The sequence below is a fragment of the Eumetopias jubatus genome, unplaced genomic scaffold (genome assembly GCF_037043125.1).
Source record: "Eumetopias jubatus isolate StellerSeaLion01/CBP00866 unplaced genomic scaffold, mEumJub1_p1.0 scaffold_7, whole genome shotgun sequence".
Taxonomy (NCBI): Eukaryota; Metazoa; Chordata; class Mammalia; order Carnivora; family Otariidae; genus Eumetopias; species Eumetopias jubatus.
Window position 1 is genome coordinate 73,866,913 of NW_028274813.1, and position 21,771 is coordinate 73,888,683.

The window sequence follows — 21,771 nt, forward strand, 5'->3', positions numbered from 1 at the left end:
GTCTCACTCTTTTGAAGCCTGACTCGGGTCCTAGCCTCGCTTATTCTCCCCGATCCACATCCTGAACCCCTCCAGAGGCCGGATGGGGTGAGGAGGGGCAGTTTCCAGACCGCAGGCCGCGTGGGTGAGCTCCACCGCGCACCTCCGGACCACTCTAGGCGCGAGCTCGAGCCTAGCTGGGGGCCAGGGGGACCTGGCGGGGGCCTGGCCGGGGCCTGGCGGGGACCTGGAGGGGGCCTGGCAGGAAGGCGGCGGAAGTGCGAGGACCCGAGCGGAGCTCGCTTGCGAGGCTGGAGGGTCCTGAGCCCCAGGCTGGACACGCGGGAAGCGTGTCAGGCTGCTACTACGTCGCGCGAGCCTAACATCTTAGGGGCGGGAAATGGTGGGCATCAAAATACCGGGAGCCGGAATCGGTTGGAGGTTGCGCCAGTCTGGCGTGTGTTCGGATTGTCCAGGCCCCTGAAGGAGAATCAAGTGTTCTATCTCCCCACCTTTGTTTCACTTGTTTCTTCGGTCTGGAATTCTTTCTCCCAGTCTCAGCCCAACTCGTGTCAAATCCTGTTGCCCTTTCCTGTTCTGTCTCAAAATCTTTTTTTGTAGAACTATAAATATGTGTATAAAGATAAATAAACTAAAACTGCCGTATAATGGATGTGTGTACGGAGGGGTGCGGACGCTCGGGACGAGGGTCCCAGTTTCGGCGATTTCTTCCGCAAACTGGAGCCCCCAGGCCGCATGGCGCAGACATGCGCCCACAGCGTTTATGCATAACGTTCTCTATCAACGAGAGGTTTCGGGTCGCCGAACCGCGGACTTCAGGCAGCAATCGAGGATCAACTAGAAGCCAAAAGTAACATCTGAGGGAATAACTTAGAATTCTTCCAATTGGCTGACAAAGTTGGTGCTCACTCGCCTCCTCGCTATATAAGAAACTGTGCCCAATGGGATCCATTTGTTCACACGTGCTTGGTGAGCTCAAACGTTTTCTTTGGGACAGGAATGAGGCTGGAAAAGTCGACTCTAGAAGACAAAGAGCCGCGGAGGAAACAAGAGGGCAACGGCTCCCTCGATGATTGCAAGCCCCAAAACGGCAGCTCCTCCTTCGAGCCGGAATCGAACCAGCGACCTAAGGATGACTACACAGGAAGCGCACTACAGTCCTCCGCTCTACCAGCTGAGCTATCGAAGGGGGCACGGAAAGTGTCTCTCTAGAGTCACCTATTCAGGACATCTACAAACAGAGGAGTGTGAGAAACGACCTTCTGGCGGCGGGTGGACATCGAAGAGTCACAAAGCCAGCTTGTGAGAAAGTCCCGCCCGCAGTTTTAGGGACAACCCTTCTAGAGCTGGATTCCCCTACTCCACCGAGGGGAGGGGGGCCAATCCGTGGGCTCCTCACAGGCACCCCGAGACCCCGTGCATCACGAGGCCGCTCAGGGCGGGGGCATCTGCTCGCCCGGGAGCCGTTGGCTTCAGGAGCGCGCGGCCGGGGACCTCCCAACGTGATGTGTGTGGAGTGCAAGCCGCCACCCGGGCCTCGAAGAACTAGGGAGTGCGGCGGTGGGATACACAGTTCCTCCCACGCAGCCCCGCGGCAGGCAGAGAGGGCGGGCCTCCCGGCTCTGGCTCGCGCCTCTTCGCATTTCCTCACTTCCTGTGCTCGCCTCGGAATTCAGGCGCGTCTGCACAGTCGAACCGCAACTCTCTTCCGTTTACACGTACACAGACTCGGGGAGGGAGAGGATGTGGAATATAGCACATATGGGTAATCCCAATGTTTCTGAGAGAAAGGACTTCTGGAGAAAATATCTTCAGGTTTTTCAAAAAGGAAGCCGCAATTTTTCTGAGTCAATAACATAGTGACCCAAGTCTCGACTTTCGTTTTCTCGCTGGGATAGTGAAGTGTTCGAAAACTCGCTGAAAAAGGAAACCTTGCTAGACAGCCTACTCTCTCCCGACCGCCTCCTCCCCTTTGGGGAGTGGAGCTTGTTCTGGGCTCCAAGCCTGTGCGGAGAGGGGTACTGGGCTCGACTCCATGGTCTTCCCCCACCGCCCTCGGCCCGGCTCGGGCTCCGGCGGCCCTCGGGAAGGGCTCTCGCGGTGGGTCGGCACAGCCCGGGCGCCGGCGGAGGCAGGCGGCGCTTCCCGCAGTTTGTAATGGGCTCTGCCACAATCCATGCAGCAGAGCCGCACTTGCGCAGTAGCGCGTAAGAGGAAGCGGATCTGCTCAGCGTGGTTTATTCGGGTAGTCGGGACTGCGGCGAGACGATACTTGAACCGAATTACCGCAGGGGTTAGGGTTACTGGAAGGGGGGTTGTCCAGTAAGGGTTTAAAACGGTAAGAAATAGGTGGAAGGCCCCAGCGAGATTTGAACTCGCGACCCCTGGTTTACAAGACCAGTGCTCTAACCCCTGAGCTATAGGGCCTCGCGAGCGTTTCCCTTGCTTCTTTCTTTGAAAAGGCAAGTTTTTATGCTGCGCCTTTGTTAGAGGAATTAAATGCAAGAAGTAAACAAAATCCGAACTTTGTTTCAATCTATTTATTCTTGGAATTTGGTCTGCAGGCTCTTGCTAGGGATAACGCAATATGAGGGCCAGTGATAACAGCCACCACTATTTTAAGATTGGAGAACTCTGCCTAACCCAACACGTTATAACACAGAGTCCACCTCACCCCTCCATCCGCCCCCGGCCGCCGTCTAAAAATTAAGAGGAGAGACGCGGCATAGAGGAAGCTGACTACCACAGGTCTCTCAGCTGAAACTGGGCCTTCCCACTGATTTTCTCCTTGACTCAGGATTGCCACCGACTTTCAAGTTCCTTAGGTGTAGGGACCTTTCTTACAGCTCGAGTCTGCGCCAGAGCAAGCATTTGTTAATTCGTTATTTAATTCATTCTTTCATGCAACAAACACTGAACTCCCAATTCTGTGCTGGGCTGTACACTAGGAACAAAGCATCAGATACGGTCTTTAACTTGAAGTCCCTGTCATAGTCTTGTGGACTAAGAGAACTTTAGTTTTTATGAAAGAGAACAGTGAAAAGTAGCTGTGCCTGCTGTGAGCGGCTGGTGGACAGAGCCAACCTTCGCAGATTTGCAATGTGAGCCGTCACAGAGGCAGTCCTTCAGGTGGGGGTGGGGTTTGAGCTGCACTTGAGAGGTTAAGACACAAGTTTGGGGGCCGAGTGATCTCTGGTAGAAGAAAATGTATGAGCAGAGTCTGAAAGAAAAACCGAGGCTTAAGGAGCTGAGGCAGAACACCAGCTGGGGCAGATATCTGCCCTCCTGGAAATAAGGGAAGGTAAGAGGTCAGGTTAATAGGGGACTGAGAGATTTCTGGAATGAAGTTGCACCCCTTTAAAAAATTGCAACTGGACATTGAACACTACATCGGAACTCTATGTACTCTATGTTGGCTAATTGAATTTAAATTTTTTAAAAAATTGAAAATGGAAACTCACCAGGCATGGATATGCAGAATGAATTGAAGGGAAGAGAAACCAGAGTCAGAGGTACATCAGAGATTAGCCATGGGGCAGACGCTCAAATAAAGCTGCAAGAGGGTCAAGTTATGGGCCTGGAAAGGAAGGAAGGAATGAGGAAACTAGAGGGAAGGCAGATTTGGCTGAAGTTAGATATGAATAAAGAGTAAGAGAAAATAAAGATGAAAGAGTCAGGGAGGACTCTCAAATATTATACCTTGAAAAAGCAAGATGATGTTTGCAGGAAAAAAAAAAGAAAGTCTAAAGGAGAGATGGGTACCTGAAAAAGGCAGAAGATGAAGTGCAAGGACTTAGGTAGGCTGGATTTGAAGTGAGATTGGGGGAGTTTATGGGAATTGTGCAATAGCTAGAATACTCTTGTGTCTAGAAGTCCATAAGATTGGTAAATCATGGTTAGATCAAATTACATAAATTATCCATTGAGGTAGAGCCTCTAAGAGTTAGGGGCGCTTGAAGGAAGAGAGTACAAAAGGAAAACTGCTGAGGCCTGAACATGAGCTGAATAGCTCTGTTGTGGGCATTTGTCCTATGAGTGGATGTCCAATATTTTTTGAATATTGTCCTCACATTTGGTAATTTCACATATTATAAGTAAGTCTGTCCTAGAAAATTTGCTTTCCCAGCTAGCAGCTGGGAGTGGGCATGTGACCTAGGTTCCACCAGTTAGACTCATCCAGGGAAGATTTCAATTTGGATGTATAAAACAGGAGTGAATGATACCATAGGGAAATCCCATATTTTTTCAGTGGTGAGATATGGGATTTCTTAAATTTGTAGATCATTGTCTTTCTTCAGGTCTGGAAAATTCTTGGTCAGCTTTTCAAGTGTTGTTTTGCTTTATTTTTCTTTCTCCATTTATGAAACTGGAGTTAAACCTTCATACCTTGCCCTTCATTTCTTTTACCTTCTCTTCCGTATTTTCTTTTTGTCTCTCCATGCTGCATTCTGAATAACATATTCTTAATCCAGTAATGCTTGCTACGGGTATGTTTAATCAGCTGTTAAATCCACCCACTGAGTCAATGTAATTATAAACTGTAATTTTCAATTCTAGAAGTTCTGATTCTTTTTCAAAACTATGAAGCCAACATTTTTTCCAGTTTTATTGAGATATAATTGACATACATCCCTGTATAAGTTTAAGGTGCACAGCCTAGGGGCGCCTGGATGGCTCAGTCAGTTAAGCATCTGCGTTTGGCTCAGGTCATGATCCCAGGGTCCTGGGATCCAGCCCCACATGGGGCTCTCTGCTCAGCGGGGAGCCTGCTTCTCCCTCCACCTGCTCCTCCCCCTGCTTGTGTTCCCTCTCTCTGTCAAATGAATAAATAAATCTTAAAAAATTTAAAAAAATAAGGTGTACAGCCTAATGGTTTGACTTCCATATATTGTGAAATGATCACTGCTATAAGCTTAGTTAGCATCCATTATCTCATATAGATATAATAAAAAGAGAAATCAAAAAAAGAAAAGAAAAAAGTTTTCCCTGTGATGAGAACTCTTAGGATTTAATCTTTGAACAATTTTCATGTATATCATGCAGAAATGTTAACTGTAGTCATCATGCTGTCCATTATGTGTACTTAAGTTCTTATTTATCTTGTAATAAGTAGTTTGTACCTTTTGACAACCTCTCTCCAATACACTTTCCCCAACCCCTGCCTCTGGTAATCACAAATCTGATCTGTTTTTCTATGATTTTGTTTTTTGTTTTTGTTTTTAGATTCCACATATACGTGAGACTATCCAGTATTTGTCTTTCTCTCTCTGACTTATTCCACTTAGCGTAATGCCCTCAAGTTCCATCCATGTTGTCCCAAATGGCAAGATTTCTTCATTTTTATGGCTAAATAATATTCCATTATATATATCTATAGATATATATATCTCACAACTTCTTTATCCATTCATTCATCAGAGGAACTTAGGTTGTTTTCATATCTTGGCTATTGTAAATAATGCTGCCACGAACATGCAGATGCAAGTATCTTTTTTAAGTTAGTGTTTTTGTTTCCTTTGGATGTATTCCCAGAAGTGGAATTGCTGGATCTTATGGTAGTTCTGGTTTTGTTTTTTGTTTTGTTTTTGTTTTGAGGATCCTCCATACCGTTTGCTATAGCAGCATGTTCAGCTATAAACCTAAACTGTAGGTAGTTTATAATCCTACCAACAGTTAAGTCAAATTGTTGGATTTCCTATTCCTTGCAGATATTTACCAGCTTGTCTTCTATTTCTTCAAACACATTAATTATATTCATTTTAATATGTATAACTGATAGTCCCAATATTATTCTATTGTTCTAGTTGATTCTTACTCATGTCACTTTTTTCCTTGTATAATTGGTCATCTTTGTGCACTGCTCAATGTCTTGGGAAAATTATATGCAGTGAATTTTTGAGGCAAAGATGAAGGTGCTTTCCTGAAAAAAAATATATATTATAATACATACATATATATGTATATCTTTTGTTTCTCCCAGGCATCTAGAGCACTGTCAACCCAAAAGGATCCTAAAAAAAGTTATTGGCAGGACATTTCCTGAGCCTTCAAGATGATGTTACACCCAAGCTGCAAATCAGGGAGAATGGAGACCTGTAGTCACAGCTTCTCAGGAAAAGTTGAAAGCTCATTCTTTCCAGTTTTCCTTGCTAAGCTCAGCTCAGCTGCGGAGTTCCATAACAGTTATTGGAAGTGGGAGCATAGAGGTAGGTTTACTTCTTGTTCATCCTTGCCTTATGGGAATAGCTCTTTAATATTAATATTAAATTAATATTAAACTTAATATTTGGGGAGAGTGTCTTACTTGATTTTCCATTTTGGGTAGGTGCTGGGTCTTGACATCTGTTCCTCTTGTTTCTCCCATCCAAAGAGTCCGCCAAAAGTATAGCCCAATTTTGCAGCAATTTGCAAATGTCTTCAGAGCTACAAAGGTCAGTACTTCCCTTACCTCTCAGATTCCATCTTTTGCTTAGATTCTGGCCTAGTAGTTGCTTGCTACCATTTTAGTACTTTGATGCTTTTAAGATTTGGTAAAATCTTATCCAACATTTTTATCATTTTTCTTCAAGGAGTTTGGTCCAAATTAATTAGCCCACAATTACTAGAAAGGAAATTAGAGTTGTAAGAGTTGTAACATCAATCATATTCCACCACATGAACTGAGAAGCAGAGAAAACATTACCATAGAAAGAGCACAAGGGAGAGCATGCCAAAGCACAGAGAGGGCTGATAGCAAGAAAGGGAGCCTGGACACCTTCTAAGTCCCTGGCTATGGCCCACTCCAGAAGCCTCAGTGTGTTCCACTTTAGGAATCTATGAGATTTTCCTGGATTATCACAGAAATCCTCCTTTTTTATTTTAGCAAAAATTGTTTTCAACTTAAAGACTCTCAACTACACTAAAGTACTCTCAGTATGTGTCTCTCTACCTTACTGCTTTTAACTTCTAATATTTAGATCAACATTTACCAAACGACTGCTGTAAATTGCCAACAGATCTTTGTTCCAGTCAACTTGATCCACTTATAATTCCCCAAATAGAACTCACACCTTTTTCAGTTGTGACCATTTGCTTCATCAACTAGAATGATTTCTCATTTCACCATACCTGTCAAACACTACTTATCCTGGAAAACCCATCTCGATGTTCTTATAAAATTCACAATGCCTTTGCTGTTTACGGAGTAGATTTCATCTCTTCTCTCCTCTGAAACCCATGATACTTCTTTTTTTTTAATCCTTACCATTCCTTCCTCTTCACTCCCACTCTCAAGATACCAAACAGGACAGATATAATGTAGGTGACCCATGGCACCTAGAAGTAAGCTTCCAGATTGACATTACCCCTTCAACATATATTCAATTGTTTATGAAATTGTCAAATTTTTCTGTTCTCCTTCCCAAATTTCTTTATCTTATATGAAAGACTGTCAAAAGATAGCACACGTTTTAATTTTATTTTTTAGTTTTCCAGAACTACTTCTAAATTGTGGTTTCCTATCTATTGCTATGCCCATCTTTTTTTTTTTTTTAAGATTTTATTTTTAAGTAATCTCTACACCAGAGATGTGGGGCTTGAACTCCCAGCCCTGAGATCAAGAGTCACACGTTCCTCCAACCTAGCCAGCCAGGCACTCCACCTATGTCCATCTTTTTGAAAATGCTACAAAAGACACAAAGAAAGAACAAATGAGAAGGCAAAGAAAAAGAGAAGGAGATTCTAGTGCACTTAGCTATAGACTATCAAGTTCATTTTGTTTTAAGAATCATATGCATTAGTTTATTCCTCAGCTCTTTGAGAGGAAGGTTGTATGATTCATACTTCTGAGTCTCCATACCTAACAAAGTGATCAGCACATATCAGGGCATTAATAAGTATTTGAAATGGAGAGCAAACAAATGCAGAGGCATGTGTAGAGGGAAAAAAAGGAGATTTCAACCCACAGAAATCTGGAATACAATGGAATCTTTTCTTTTCCTCTTCCTGGAATTCTTGGTAAACTAGCACTAAAAATCTTCAAGGGCCTTCCAACTCTCATCCAGTGTAAGTCTAGGAAACCAATCTGAATTCAGGTGTCAATTCTTATATGTATGTGGTCACTAAATGGTGTGCCAGATACCAGCACACAGAGTATCTATACAGAAAAGGGGAGGAGTTACCTAAACATAAACATAGGGTTACCTATTGAAAGTGAGAATCTCTAAGGCAATGTCCTCAGCCAAACACTAGGTAGAATCAGTTTAACATGGCATGTGCATTCAGCCCTGCTAGGGCAGGTTTCCTCTGAAAAATTTCTAACCTCCTTTCTCCAGCCAGTGCATGGTTTCATACTCCCAAGGAAACACACTGTCCACTAAGAGAAGTCTCATTCTGTCCTGCTAAGTGGATGACCAGTGCCACTCATCTTTTGGCTTATCTTTAGACTGAGAGGCACTGGGTGTGATCTGAGCTGCATCTGGATGCTCTCAGGTCTTGGCAAACAGGACAGGCTATGGGGAGGCTACAAGGAGGTTTCTTGGACTCACAGCTTCTAGAAGACTCTGCTTTTCTAAGGCCGGGATGGAATAGCCTTCAATCCCAAACAGGGTGAGCTTAATTGCAGGATTTGAGCAAGAGATTTCATGTTTTTAACAGAGTGTGAAGGAACTAAGACTGGGTAATAAGGGGATCAGAGTAATAAAAGTGTATAAGGGACATCACAAGACTTACCAGAAACTGCCCGGGATGGGTCTCAATGAAAATGTATGTCCTTCAAAGGATGTGGCTGTTCAGGCCTTTGGCTCATGATAGGATTCTCATCACACGTGATTCTCACTTTGGGCACCAGAGGGCCAGGGTTCAAACCGGTAAGATCCAACCTTGTGACACTAAAAACAATAGTGACTTCCCAAGACTTCATTTCTTCATTTCATTAGTTCCCCCTACTCCCATTTTGGACCCAACAGACTTGTCGGACCCATCTATTAAGAGACTCAAACCTTGCGGTATCCTAAACACGAAGTGGGGAAATGTGGCCTAGATCATAGGTAGCTCAGCCAGAGGAGGGGGACGGTGGTGCTTATTGTGTAGCTATCCTTGAGCCACTGGTTCCATCAATAGGCTAAGGAAGGGTTTCAGCTGACTCTCTACGAAAGCTGATCGCTTGTGTTCTAAAGGAAACCTTTTAAGAATTGAAAAGTCAAGCCCTACCCTATAAACCCTTGCACGGTGCCCAGGAATTCTTGCTGACTTATTCTGCCTTCCATAGCCCCTTTAAATGTCACCTGAAGATTACTTTGGTCTCTGTAAAAGCTTTCTCTGGCTACCTCTGTTCAGACTTCCCACTAGTGTCCTTTTGACTTTGATATCTTCCTCCTTACACAGCTCACGACTGTCCACCTTTCTTTCTATCAGGCTGATTTTGTAAGCACTGCTCTCAGGCATATGCCAGGTAAGCCACCAGGAATGCAGAGGACTAACTGGCTGGCTGGCTGGCTGGCTAGTACGTTAGAAGAAGAATGTTTAATGGAACCGAAGATCTTAGATATGCAAAAGAGAAAACTTGAGGGACAGCATCACCACACTCAAATACTTGATATATTGCCATGAGGAAAGAGGAAATAGAAGTAATCTTTGTGATAAAAGAGAACCAACTCTTAAGTTATAGGAAAATTGTTATTTAGAGATAGATATAGATACGCACATACTTAGGTAAAGATGTGAAAGACTTATAAACTGAAAATTATAAAACGTTAGTGAAGGGAGCTAAAGAAGACACAGTTAAATAGACATCTGGTGTCCATGGATTGGAAGAATTAAAATTGTTAAAATATCCAAACTGCCCAAAGTGACCTACAGATTCAAGGCAATCCCTATCAAAATCCCAATGTCATTCTTTACGGAGATAGAAATGAACAATCCTAAAATTCACATGAAACCACAAGAGTTCCTAATGTAAACTATGGTTTTGTGTAAGAATGATGTGTCAATGTTGGTTCCTCTATTGTAACAAATACACCACTCTGGTGTGGGATGTTAATAGCAGAGGAAGCTGTGCATATGTGGGGGCAGGAGGTATACAGGAATTCTTTGTACTTTCTACTCAATTTTGCTACGAACCTGAAACTGCCCTAACAAATAAATTCCATTTAAAAACCCCACAATATTCCTGAATTTCTCTGTATCTAATAACACAGCTTGTTATAAGATACAAAGATAAAAAGATATGTTTTATAAGATAAAAACAAAATATAAGAAGCAAATATAAAAAGCATTGTAAGAATAAGATATATAAGAAGCAGAAGTTGACAGAACTAAGAGGAGAAATAGAAAAATACACAATCATCATTGGATTTTTTTTTTCACAGTCATCATTGGGTATTTTAACAATCCTCTCTCAGGAGGTGTTAAACAAGTAGACCAAAAAATCAGTAAGGACCTAAAAGATTTAATCAACACAGTAAGTAACCAATACGTGATTGTGAGAGGTAACTGAATAGATTCCTAAAGAAATTTTCCATACATTTTACTATGCATCTTTGGGTAGCTCAGTTGATAGAGTGGAGGACGGTAGGATGTACATCCTGGTAGACACCCTTAGGTCTCTGACCAAGGATCAAAGGAGAGTGCAAGTACTGCATACTACTGTCAGAGGTGTGGACTCCACCTTGTCTAAGCCCATACAGTGGATATGAAAAAAAAATAGATACTTGGACTTAGAAAATCAAGTGAAATAGATTGTAAATATAAACTGTATTTGTAATTTGGTTGTTTTCTTTGAATACTGAGCACAGTTGTAGGATCTCTGCCCCAATAGTCATACAGAGGTCTGTGTTAAGTCTTTGAAACTGGGAGACAAAATATTCTACTCTTGAAAGTCAAACAAGAAAGAAACCACATAGTGGTGGATGAGATTCTGTATTCTTGGGCTGAGATCTTGCAAGTTGCATTGTTCTGGGACCTCAGGCTTCCCAGGCTTCAAGTTTCTGAATTTCTTTCACAGATGAGAAAGATCCTTAGCAGCAAGTTACCTGGGGGGGCCTCGGGTGATTTTGGACATGTACAGAGCTTTCCAAATGGTCCAGGAGAGGGTAAGGCTGAAAGCATTTCTCGTAGTTTCTCCTGCACACTTGCTTGTCATTATGTCATGCCCAGCAGGACAAATAAACATGGCCAGAAGATAGCACCATTTGAATCCATTTTGTGTGGCTCATTTGAGACCTCTAGTATCTCTAGAGGTGGGCATCCATAGGTCAAAGTTCTATCGGCATCCCAAGGGTGGTAAACTGGCCACTACCATTCTCCAGTATTGGGAGAATGTCCTATTTTGCCAGGCTTTTCTCCCTCACTTATAAATAAGGCTTCTCATTTATTCCCACTGCTGTCTCATCGAGCACACATCTTCCCTGGGCACTGCTCCCAAGAGGTCTGCAGATCTTTTGACTTCCTCAATTCTTTTTCCTCACTTCTATCAGAAGTCTAAAATACAAAAATGATCTCTATGGCAGTGATTCTCAAAGCATGGTCCCTGGTTCAGTAACATCAGCATCACCTAACAACCTATTAGAAATGCAAGTTCTCAGGCCCTGGGTTTACTAAATCAGAGATTCCAGGGGTTGAGTCCAGCAACATCTTTAACAAGCCCTCAGGTGATTGGGGTGCACACTAAAGTTTGAGAACCACTGCTCTATGCTTTAAACCCTCCCCCCTCTCTTTAGTTATTTGTCTCCACACCAGTAGGGAACCTCGGTCACAATATACCTACACCTATACCCTTCAAAATGCATTGCAGTTCTTTTTCTGAGAGCCCACAGAACATCTCAGAGTTAGCACTGCTCTCCCATCCCTCTCCCCTCACTTTTATGTTGAAATTTATGGGGTTTGAGAACGAGATCTCTGTCTCTATGCCCAAATTTCTTCTTTTTTAAGGACACAAGTCATATTGGATTAGAGCCCACACTAAAGACCTCATTTTAACTCGATTACCTCTGTAAAGACCCTATTTCCAAATAAGTTCACATTTTGAGGTATTAGGACTTCTGTGTATTTGAGGAGAGAGGGAGGGACACAGGAGGATATGGGGGAAAATCCCTTTCATGTGTCCTGAGAACCTCCCAACACCACCATGGGATTATTTTTCCCTTCTCTTGGAAAGCATAATTGATTAAGATAGACAATGACTATTGTCTATTTTTAAGAAAGTAAGCCAGGTCTGGGTGCTTCTTCTCTGCCATAGAATGGATATTTGTAAGAGAGAGGGAAATATAAAGCATAAACATATACAACCTCTCTGTTTAAAGCTCTTTGTGTAAATTTGTCCCCAAATATCTTTAATTTTATCAAATAAATAATTTTATCCAAATGTGATTGGATGTCATCAGGGAGCCACAATTTCTGCCTTCAGATTGGCTGAAACATCCTCCAACCACATCCCCCAGCCTTTGGCTGAGAAAGGCACCTGTTTTTCTCTGAAGTCTAGGCAGTAATTGTGAATTAATTTCTCTGCTACTGTCACACACTAGCAAAAGAGACACATCAGCATATTGGCGTTCTGTAATCTCCACTTGGTTGCAGTCAAAAAGAGCAAGAATTCTTTTCACATAAGGTGCATGGAAATCCAAGTTTGGTGAGCCCTAAGACAGAAACGCTAAAGTACGGAGAACTGAGGTGTGGCTACTCTCCCCTGTATCAAGAGGAGAGGAGGTGAGAATCTGGCCTTGTTCGTATGCTCCTCACCCGGGGCCTGCAGGCTTGGGCTTCTGGGTTGGATGAGGAGCGGGAGCACGCTGAGTTCTCAGGAATCCTGGGTGCTAGGAGCCCCAGTGTGTGCCCAGAATCCGCTCTGTCCCCAGGTAAGGGCGTCTCCAGCCAACTCCTTCCCCAGTCGCCAGTAATAACAGCCGCCACGCGGCTACAACTGCGCAGGGGAAAGGGGACCTCTCTGGGAAACGAAGAGTTACAGGTTCTAAAGAAAGGTACTGAAAGCTTCCCAGCCGCAGGAATCCACCCACCCTGAGACAGGCTTCTTCTCTGCCGGCAAGCAGAATTGGGGGAGGAAGCCTCTGCAGACTCTGCTCCGCCAAGACTAGCGAGCGGGCCTAGACTGGCACCGCCTGTCTGCAGGTGGGTCTCAAGGCGCAAAAGGGGACGAGGAGTCAAGCTTTTTTCTCGGTCCTTTTAACTCACGTCCTACGCTTCCTGGAGGCTCCAAGACTTCTTTTCTGGCTTCAGAACTGAAAAGCACCAAACTCAAAATTTAGCAAACTGCAGCTTTGGTCTTCTTTACACCACCAGCACCCCCTCACTCCCACCCCAAAGCGACCTGGAGTCAAAAGGGATTCGTTCCTCCGTTCAATAAATACTTTTTGAGCGCTTACTGGGCGCCGGGAGGAAGTTGACGCCGACCCCTGTCTTCGGAGTGCTCGTACGTTCTAGATCCCAAGAGCTTCGCTTCCCAAGCGGATAGTTTGTTTTAAAGATCTTTCCCTTCAGCTTCTGGAGTGAGAAGAGCTGTTCTGGCTGGGCGGATGCAGGTTGGAGTCCCGGGATGGGGGGTGGGGGGTTGGAGGGGGAAGAAAAATTTCTTCCTTAGGGTCCTTTGGCAATATCTACAGTCTTGGTCTCAGCTGGAAGTTCAGAAGATAACACTGGGGGAAAAAAAAAAAGAGCAGAAAGATATAACTAGGAAGTGTAGACAAAACTCCCGCACAGGTTTGGTAGCGTGGCCGAGCGGTCTAAGGCGCTGGATTTAGGCTCCAGTCTCTTCGGGGGCGTGGGTTCGAATCCCACCGCTGCCAGGGTTTTGTTTCTATTCATAAGTAGTCACAGCCTTCATCTTCACTTCAAATAAAAGTGTAGGTTCCTGCGGGTTTTGACCAAATCTCAATATCCAACGTATGAATTTTCTGAATACACGGCTCTAGACTGAGGGAAAGCGACTAGTGAATGAATGACTCAGTTTACCAGAAGGGAGCTCGTACGTCAAGCAGATCACTAAAAGACACACTCCTCCGGATCCTCGATACCCCCTCTGTTCGGAAGGGAGGGAATAAGGCCTTGCTTGCCAAAGGGATGGCATTTAACCTGGGGCACTCTAGAGAGGAAAGGTAGTTTGGGAACCCTGACATAACTTTGAAAATGCGGTAAACGGTAAGCGGGGGCATAGAGGGGAGCAGGGAGTGAAGTGAGCCTTTGTCTCATCATTTGCTCCTAAGAGTTAACTCGAAAAAATTCGGCAGTCCCACTCAGAGCCGAAGTAAAAAATTCAGTTGCACACAGTGCCCAAAGTGTCCCTGTGGTCCCTGGTGCTGCCTCTTGGACCCCTAATGGGTTACCTATAGGGTGTTCTGTCTTATTTCTCCTTCCACTTGCCTCTGGGGACCACACTACTACGCCACCCCCAGCCCCCTTTCTGTCTCTCCTTCCAAGTGCACCAACAGGACAGCAAGGATATGTTAATCAGAGAGTTAATCATTGAGGGAGGTGGCTGCTCACCGGCTCAGGGAAGTGATTCAACAACCAGACTTAGCCAGGCAAGGAAGACCACCCCGACTCCCACCTAGCTGGAGAAGAATCCTAGGATGGGTTTGAAGTCAGAATTAGGGCTCTTTAAAAAAACATTCTCACTTTCTGGCCTTTGAGGGCAATGCCTTTCCTGCCCCATGTATGTGTACAGCCCTGGGTACCCAAAGGGTGCACTGGGCATGATTAGGATACATATATACAGATTTGAATACCTATTGCATACAGATTTGAATCCAGGCACTGTCCCCTCCTCAAGACTTCAAGAAGGAGTTATGGGCTCATTCTAGTAAATGGTGTTGGGACCTGACTGGCCTGTGCCCTAAAGGAGGCAAGAGTTAAAGATTGTCCATGTGGCTTCTTACTCTAGCCAAACCTCAACAATAGTGACATTTTGGACTGGATAAATCTACTGTGGGGATTGGGGGTTGTGTGTATTGTAGGATGTTTAGTAGCATCACTGGTCTTTACCCACCAACCAACGTTACCCAGTAACGTTGCCCCAGTTATGACAACTAAAAATGTTTCCAGACATTATCAATGTCCTCTCGGAGGCAAAATCATCCTTAAAGACTGAGGGTGCAACTATTATGTCCCACTGTGTGGCTTGTCTTCTCAGTACCTCAAGAGTGCCTTTTGAAGGGCAAAGTCTTCTAATTTTGAGGAAGTACAATTAATCACATTTTTCTTTTATGGATCATGCTTGCGGTGTTGCATCTAAAAAAAATCTTTCCCCGATACAAAGTGACAAAGATTTCATTCTAAATATTTTGTGGTTTGGGTTTATGATCCATTTTGAGTTAATTTTTTATGTGGTGTGAAGTAAGGATCAAAATTATTTTTTAACATTATTTGTTGAAAAGACTACCTTTCTAAAGGGTACATTTATCATGAGCACTCAGTGATGTATAGAATTGTTAAATCACTATATTGTACACCTGAAACTAATATAATGCTGTATGTTAACTATACTGGAATTAAAATTAAAAACTTAATAAAAAATTAAAAATGGCTACCTTTCTCTACCGAATTACCTTTGAAACTTTGTCAGCCATCAATTGATAATATTATGTGTGGTTCTATCTCTGTACTCCTGTTCCATAAATCTATTTTTCATATTTTAATGCCATACTATAGTCTTTTTTTTTTTTTAAGATTTTTTTACTTGACAGTGAGAGAGGGAAAACAAGCAGAGGGAGTGGGAGAGGAAGAAGCAGTTTTCCCAACAAGCAGGGAGCCCGAAGCGGGGTTTGATTCCAGGACCCTGGGATCATGACCTGAGCCGAAGGCAGACGCTTAACGACTGAGCCACCCAGGTGCCCCGCCAATGCTATAGTTTTGATTATAGTAACTTTTATACATCTTGATGGCAGAGTTACTTTCCTCCAACTTTACTGTTCTTTTTAAAGTTGTTTTGGGCATGCTATGTCTTTGAATTTCCATGTGAATTTTTGGAATCAGCTGGTCAATTTCTAAAAACAAAGCCAGAGGTGCCTGGCTGGCTCAGTTGGAAAGCAAGTGACTCTTGATATTGGGGTTGTGAGTTCAAGCCCCACATTAGGTGTAGAGATTACTAAAAATAAATATGCTTTAAAGTAAAAAACTTGTCTTAAAAATAAATAAAAACCAAGTCTTACTGTTATTTTGATTAGAATTACACTGAATCTATAAATCAATTTAGGGATAATTTATATCTTAACAATATTGTCTTCTCATTCACAAATGTGAAATGATTTTCCTTGTATTTAGGTTTTCTTTCACCCATCTCAGCATTTGTGTGTGTCTCTGTGTGTGTGTGTATACAAATCTTGGACATATTTTATCCCTAAGTATTTCATATTTAATGATTCTTTTGTAAATTGAATTGTTTTTTAAATTTTCAATTTCTGATTGTTCATTGCTAGGTACAATTATACATATGTAGATAGAGTATAAACAGTAATATATGCAATTAATTTTAATATTTACCTTGTATCCAACAACTTTGCTAGATTCACTTATTATAGCTTTCTGTAGATTCTGTGGGATTTACATAGCCATTCACATTTTCTTGGAATAAAAAATAGATTTACTTGTTTGTTTAAACCTAGATGCCTTCTATTTCAATTTTTTTCCATTATTGATTGGGCAAGAATCCCCAGTACAATGTTGAACAAAGTGATGAAAGCAGATGTCTACATTTGCTCCCCATCTTACAGGGAAAACATTCAGTCTTATATCATTTAAGTGTGAAGTTCTTCATAGTTTCCATTTATCAGGTTGAGAAAGTTTCCTTCTTTTCCTAATTTGCTGAGAGTTTGTGTCAGGAATGAAAGTGGACTTTGTCAAATTCTTTGTCTGCATTTTTTAGTAAAATCATATGCTTTTTCTTTTTAGTCTGTTGAAACAATAAATTACATTGATTGATTTTGATATTAAACCAACTTTGCTTTTCTGGGATAAATACCAGTCGATTCCGATGTATTGTTATTTTATACATTGTGGATTCAACTTGTTAAAGCTGTTCAACTAGGTGGGGAGGGGACTGGATTTCACATTTTAGCCCCCGCCTGGTGCACTAACTCCTGAGTTATAGCTTCTTATTGTATTCTTCTAAGAGAGACCTTCATTTGTTGATCCACAATCAACAAAACTGGCAGAAGGAAGAAGTAACAGATACTTGTTCTTGGCTCAAGTAATTGCAACTCACCCTCCCCAGGCAATCACACCCCAAAATAAAGCCCCGGGCTTTGCCCGTACCGCTCCCCCCCCCTCCCCCCCGCCCCGCCACCGCCTCCCGCCCCGCAAGGGAGTAACAGAATCTGGGAAAATTCAGCCTTCGTGTCTGAGTCTGGAGGCAGCCCCAGCTACAGCGCCCCTCTCCCCCCCACCCCCATCCCCTTGAATTTATCCAGCACAATACCCACTACAACTTCTAGTCTCTCCTAACCTAGAAAATCTCTAAAGTGTCGGTGCAGACCGCTCCGAGAGTGGCTCCAGACTCTCCCTCAAGCTTCCCGGCCTCCGACAGTCTCCCAGATTCCTGGGCTGAAGCTTTGGGAAGAGCGCAGTGACGTTGGGAGAGGCTTCTCTGTCCCACCTCTTCTACAAACTGTGTAAAAGGCCACGGAAAAGTGAATTCTTTAGAATATATTGATAGCCTCCAAGGATTAAATGAGCCATTTAAGATCCATGCAATCATGTACTGGAAAGCCCATTCTCAGCTGTCACTTAGGGATGTATTTGCTCCTAGAACTAAAGTGTTCGATCCAGGGCTCACCCCCAGGTGTGCGGGAGGAGATAAGGGAGTGAGAAGCCCTCGTTCATCTCGAGATGCATAAAAATACCAGACTGAAAGACAAATAGAGGAACCTAGAGGGACTGGGGAAGAGCCGTTCTTATCCGTGGCTTCTCATTGTAATCTGTGGTCCTTTGCAATCCACGTGCTGTGGTTTGTGGTCTGGTAATGGCAGCCAAGCAGCATTTGGCAACTGTAACCCAGGCATTGAACCCGGCGAAGACCTTTCTTGGCTGTGTCACAGCAGGTGTCCCCAGAAACAGTCTCTGGCTCCAGCCGGTCTGACGTGACCGGCAGGACAAGTGAGATGTCCTTAAAAGGAATAGAACAGCTTGTTGAAATCTCCTCAGGCACTGCTTTTCTCTGTTGGCTGCACTTGGGAAACTAAAAAATACCGAGGCTTGGATCCCACCCCTAGAGATCACGGTGTCATTGGTCTAGAGCGCGGCCTCCATGTGAGAATTTTTAAAAATTCCACACATGCTTCTCATGAACAGACAGAGTTAAGAACTACCGATCTAGGAATATAGTGATTCTTTTGGACGTGACGTGCCCGGTCAAAAACCGGACGGAACCCGAATGCTTTTGAAAAATGGCGTCAGCTAGCAAATGAAGGCGACTTGTAAACAGGGTCAGAATATTCTGCGACTATGAAATCTGCCTGATGGGAGAGGGTAGCTGCAGGGATTGGAAGCCCCAGTCTGGCGTCTGCGCAACTGGGGGACTTTCTCCTGTCACTTCTCACTAAAACGTCTTTCTCGGAACAATGAGCACATTGTGTCACTGGGCTTGGAGGAAGGCCTCGAGAGGATGTTCCTTCCGGGGCCCTGGCCATGGCTTTGAGGGGTGCATTGAGACAGGCAGAATTTGTCTGCAGGGAACTTGAGCGCTGCTCTCTGTTCACCTGGACACTTCCCAGCGTAACTTCTGGAGCAGCAAGAGAAGTCTCAGGGGATCGCTACTACAACGCTGAGATGCCAATATGGAGATCTGGAAGACCCCTAAAGTCCTAAACCCATCAAATTCGAAAGGAATGAGCATCTGCGCTCTTGCTCTCTCTCTCTCTGAGAGCAGAAAGGGGACATCTCCAAGTGTTTTAGGAATAGAGTGTAAAACCATATAAGGGCTTCGCCTTCTCTGAAGAAATAATGTAGCAGAGCCGCAACTGTGAACTCTTTGCTATCTCATCTGGTAAAAGGAAGGACTGAAGAGTTCCACGGGCATCTTTAGGTTTTTGGTCAGATTCCAGCTCTAAGTAGGTGTTCACACATTTGCAAATGCCCTAAATCTCCATTTGATAAGTCATGCTCCCTCGTGGGTAGGATTTTGTGGCCTTAATTAGCTTGAATCTTCCTTTATCTTCCTAAGAAATTTGTAGCAAGACTGAGAAGAAGCCAACAGGAATAAAACATAGTCGGCACCTTCAAAAGGCCCACAGCCTTCTACTGTGTTACAAATTTCATTCACTCAGTAAAATACTCCTCTTGTAAGCCCTGGGTGGGGGGATGAACAATCCACAGCCTATGGGGGACAGTAAGCTTTCTCGATGAGCCCTGCTGTTCTCCAAACCCTTCTTCCACTTGCTCTTAAGGTTAGGACTTCAGAACACAAATCTATGCAATAGGGCTGAGATGTAAAGAAAGGTAGTTACTATCAGAAAAAAAAGGCAGAGCATGCCTCCACCGGCGGTAGCGTGGCCGAGCGGTCTAAGGCGCTGGATTAAGGCTCCAGTCTCTTCGGGGGCGTGGGTTCGAATCCCACCGCTGCCAAGTGTAACTTTTGCCAGTTGAGGAACTGAGGTCAAAAGATGATGAATAATCACTCCGATGCCTTGATAGGGTAGCGCTGGACTGGGTGTCGGGTGAGTTGGTGAACACACGAGGATTGAGGGTGAGTTTTTCAGATCAAACCGTTCAAGTGCAGAGGGCACCTGTTTTCTGACCAGGTAACGCTCCGGAAAGCCTTGCCATTTGGCAATGTCTTGAAATAAATCTTCAAAGACCAAGTTTACCAGGAGGTTAGGGGTCGGGAAGAAACAAATTTTAAGAATTCACGGTGGTGGGTGTGTCCACAGAAGTAGCTGTCCCACGCGGATTGATAGGAGGATTGATATAAGGGCTAGGAAGGGACAGGGAATGCTTTTTCTTTTGTTTTACATTTCCCCCTCATAAATGGGAACGCACAGAGGCTTTGCAGCTAGCCTATATGAGCAAACTTCACGAGGCAACTCCTTTGGCGAGAGCACAGGGCTCAGACCCATGGGTCTGTACTCTTGCGGGCGCATACCAGCAACTTCAGAGCTGGCTCCTTGGTCCTCAGGTCCCCATTGACCTGTTAGCTCTAGCCTCCCTGCTCCCGTTTCTGCCTCCCCACACCCAAGCCCCATTTCTGATCTCTCAATGCAGTGTCTCCCCTTCCCTCCAGGTCTTCTTTCTGTACCTGGAAGCCAGAAGGAAGGAGAGGGTCTGAGTAAAGCTGTCAGCAAGGAGGCGGTACCCACGGGAGGAAGGAGGTGTTTCAATTCTTGTGACTTGAGTCAGGGATCCTTGACAACCAACTTGGAATATTAGCTCATGCTTGCTCTCAAAGAGCCCCACATCCAAATTCCTATAAGACATTTTCACCTCTTGAATTGTAAGAACTTCCTGATCTGTGCATGTAGTTTGGGAGCCCCAAAGAGTGGATGGGTGGAATTTGGTGTCCACTGCAACCCAAGTTCATTCTAAGAGTTGTCTAAGAGCCATTTAGAGTCTAAGAGCCACACCTCTCTGTGTCTCTTTAGAGAGGTTGTGAAGGAGAGAGATCCTTTGGGCAAAGGGGGAAACTTCATTTCAAGGAGGGGGTGAAGAAATGGAGGTGGCCCGTGTCCTTAAAAGAATGATGAAAAGAAAGTTCAAGCTTTCTGGGGGCTTCTCCATCTAGGACTTTTGAGTATGGAGCCAAGGAGGGGAGCTCCAAGAGGAGCGGAGCCAGGCTGGCGGCGACTCCCGGGGCCTGTGGGCGTGGTCTCCCCGCCTAGCCCCAGAGCCTTTCCCCACCACTTCCCAATAAGGGTCCCCGCGCCGAAAGTGACCCGAGGTCCTGGGGGACAGCCGGGCCGGGTGCGTGGTGGGTGGGTGGGTGGGGTGAGGATGGGGGTGGGTGCGGGCACGTCGGAACCCGGGGTGGGGCAGGCGCGAGGGCGCTGAGAGGGGGCGTTCCTTGAGGGGCCTCCACCTGAGCCTGAGGTCCTGCGGTTCGCGGCCGCCTACGCGGGACCTTCCCCTTTCCTTTCCTCCGCAAGCCCTGCCCCACCCGAACTCACGCATCCCTTTCGCCGACGCCCCTTCCCCTCCCTCTCTTATCCGATTTCTGGCCCCGCGACGGTCGGCCGTACTCCCCTCCCCACTGAAGAAAGGAACTCGGGGAGGAGAAATGCGGCAACAGGTGAGAGCCCGGCCCAGCTGTCTTGAAAATCGCCGCCCCGGGGTGCCTGGCTACCGTCCGGTCTCAGCGTGTGTTTGGCTCTCTTCAAAGGGGGCTTCCGACCAATCCGAGGCAACGTGCACCTGGGGCGGGCGGGTGTCTTGGCCCCGTCATTTCCAGAAAGAGCAATGACTCAGCCGCTGCGTCGTGCACCCTTCGATAGCTCAGCTGGTAGAGCGGAGGACTGTAGACTAGACACATGTGGACATCCTTAGGTCGCTGGTTCGACTCCGGCTCGAAGGAGGTGCCTGATGCTTTTGCTGGTCATCATGAAGACCTCCCCGCCAGCTAGTGCCAAGGGCCAGCAACACAAGCCGAAGCCAGGAAAACACTTTCCGGAACTCCTACAGCTACGCGTATGCTATCCCCGGGGAACACACCTGCACCATACCGTCTTCCCGCAGTCACCAGACCCATGGCCTGCAGCACAATACAGTCCACCTTGCTCCTGCTTTTTGGAGCCGCCCAGACCAGCCACTTCCCGCATCATTCCGGGCACTTTACAGTTTTATGCACCCACCACTTGTGCT

The 21,771-nt window shown here is 45.0% G+C and overlaps 5 non-coding genes across 5 annotated transcripts; 3 read left to right on the forward strand and 2 right to left on the reverse strand.

The window, feature by feature from the left end:
- Positions 1-1,098: 1,098 nt before the first annotated feature.
- On the reverse strand, positions 1,099-1,189 carry TRNAY-GUA (transfer RNA tyrosine (anticodon GUA)). Its single transcript is given in 2 exon segments — positions 1,099-1,134; positions 1,153-1,189. It is a non-coding gene; the product is annotated as a tRNA-Tyr (tRNA).
- A 1,165-nt stretch (positions 1,190-2,354) lies between these two features.
- Positions 2,355-2,427, reverse strand: TRNAT-UGU (transfer RNA threonine (anticodon UGU)). Its single transcript has one exon. It is a non-coding gene; the product is annotated as a tRNA-Thr (tRNA).
- Positions 2,428-13,693: 11,266 nt separating this feature from the next.
- Positions 13,694-13,775, forward strand: TRNAL-UAG (transfer RNA leucine (anticodon UAG)). The gene has a single exon. It is a non-coding gene; the product is annotated as a tRNA-Leu (tRNA).
- Positions 13,776-19,463: 5,688 nt separating this feature from the next.
- TRNAL-AAG (transfer RNA leucine (anticodon AAG)) lies at positions 19,464-19,545 on the forward strand. The gene has a single exon. It is a non-coding gene; the product is annotated as a tRNA-Leu (tRNA).
- Positions 19,546-21,394: 1,849 nt separating this feature from the next.
- TRNAY-GUA (transfer RNA tyrosine (anticodon GUA)) lies at positions 21,395-21,484 on the forward strand. The gene is given in 2 exon segments: positions 21,395-21,431; positions 21,449-21,484. It is a non-coding gene; the product is annotated as a tRNA-Tyr (tRNA).
- Positions 21,485-21,771: the final 287 nt, after the last annotated feature.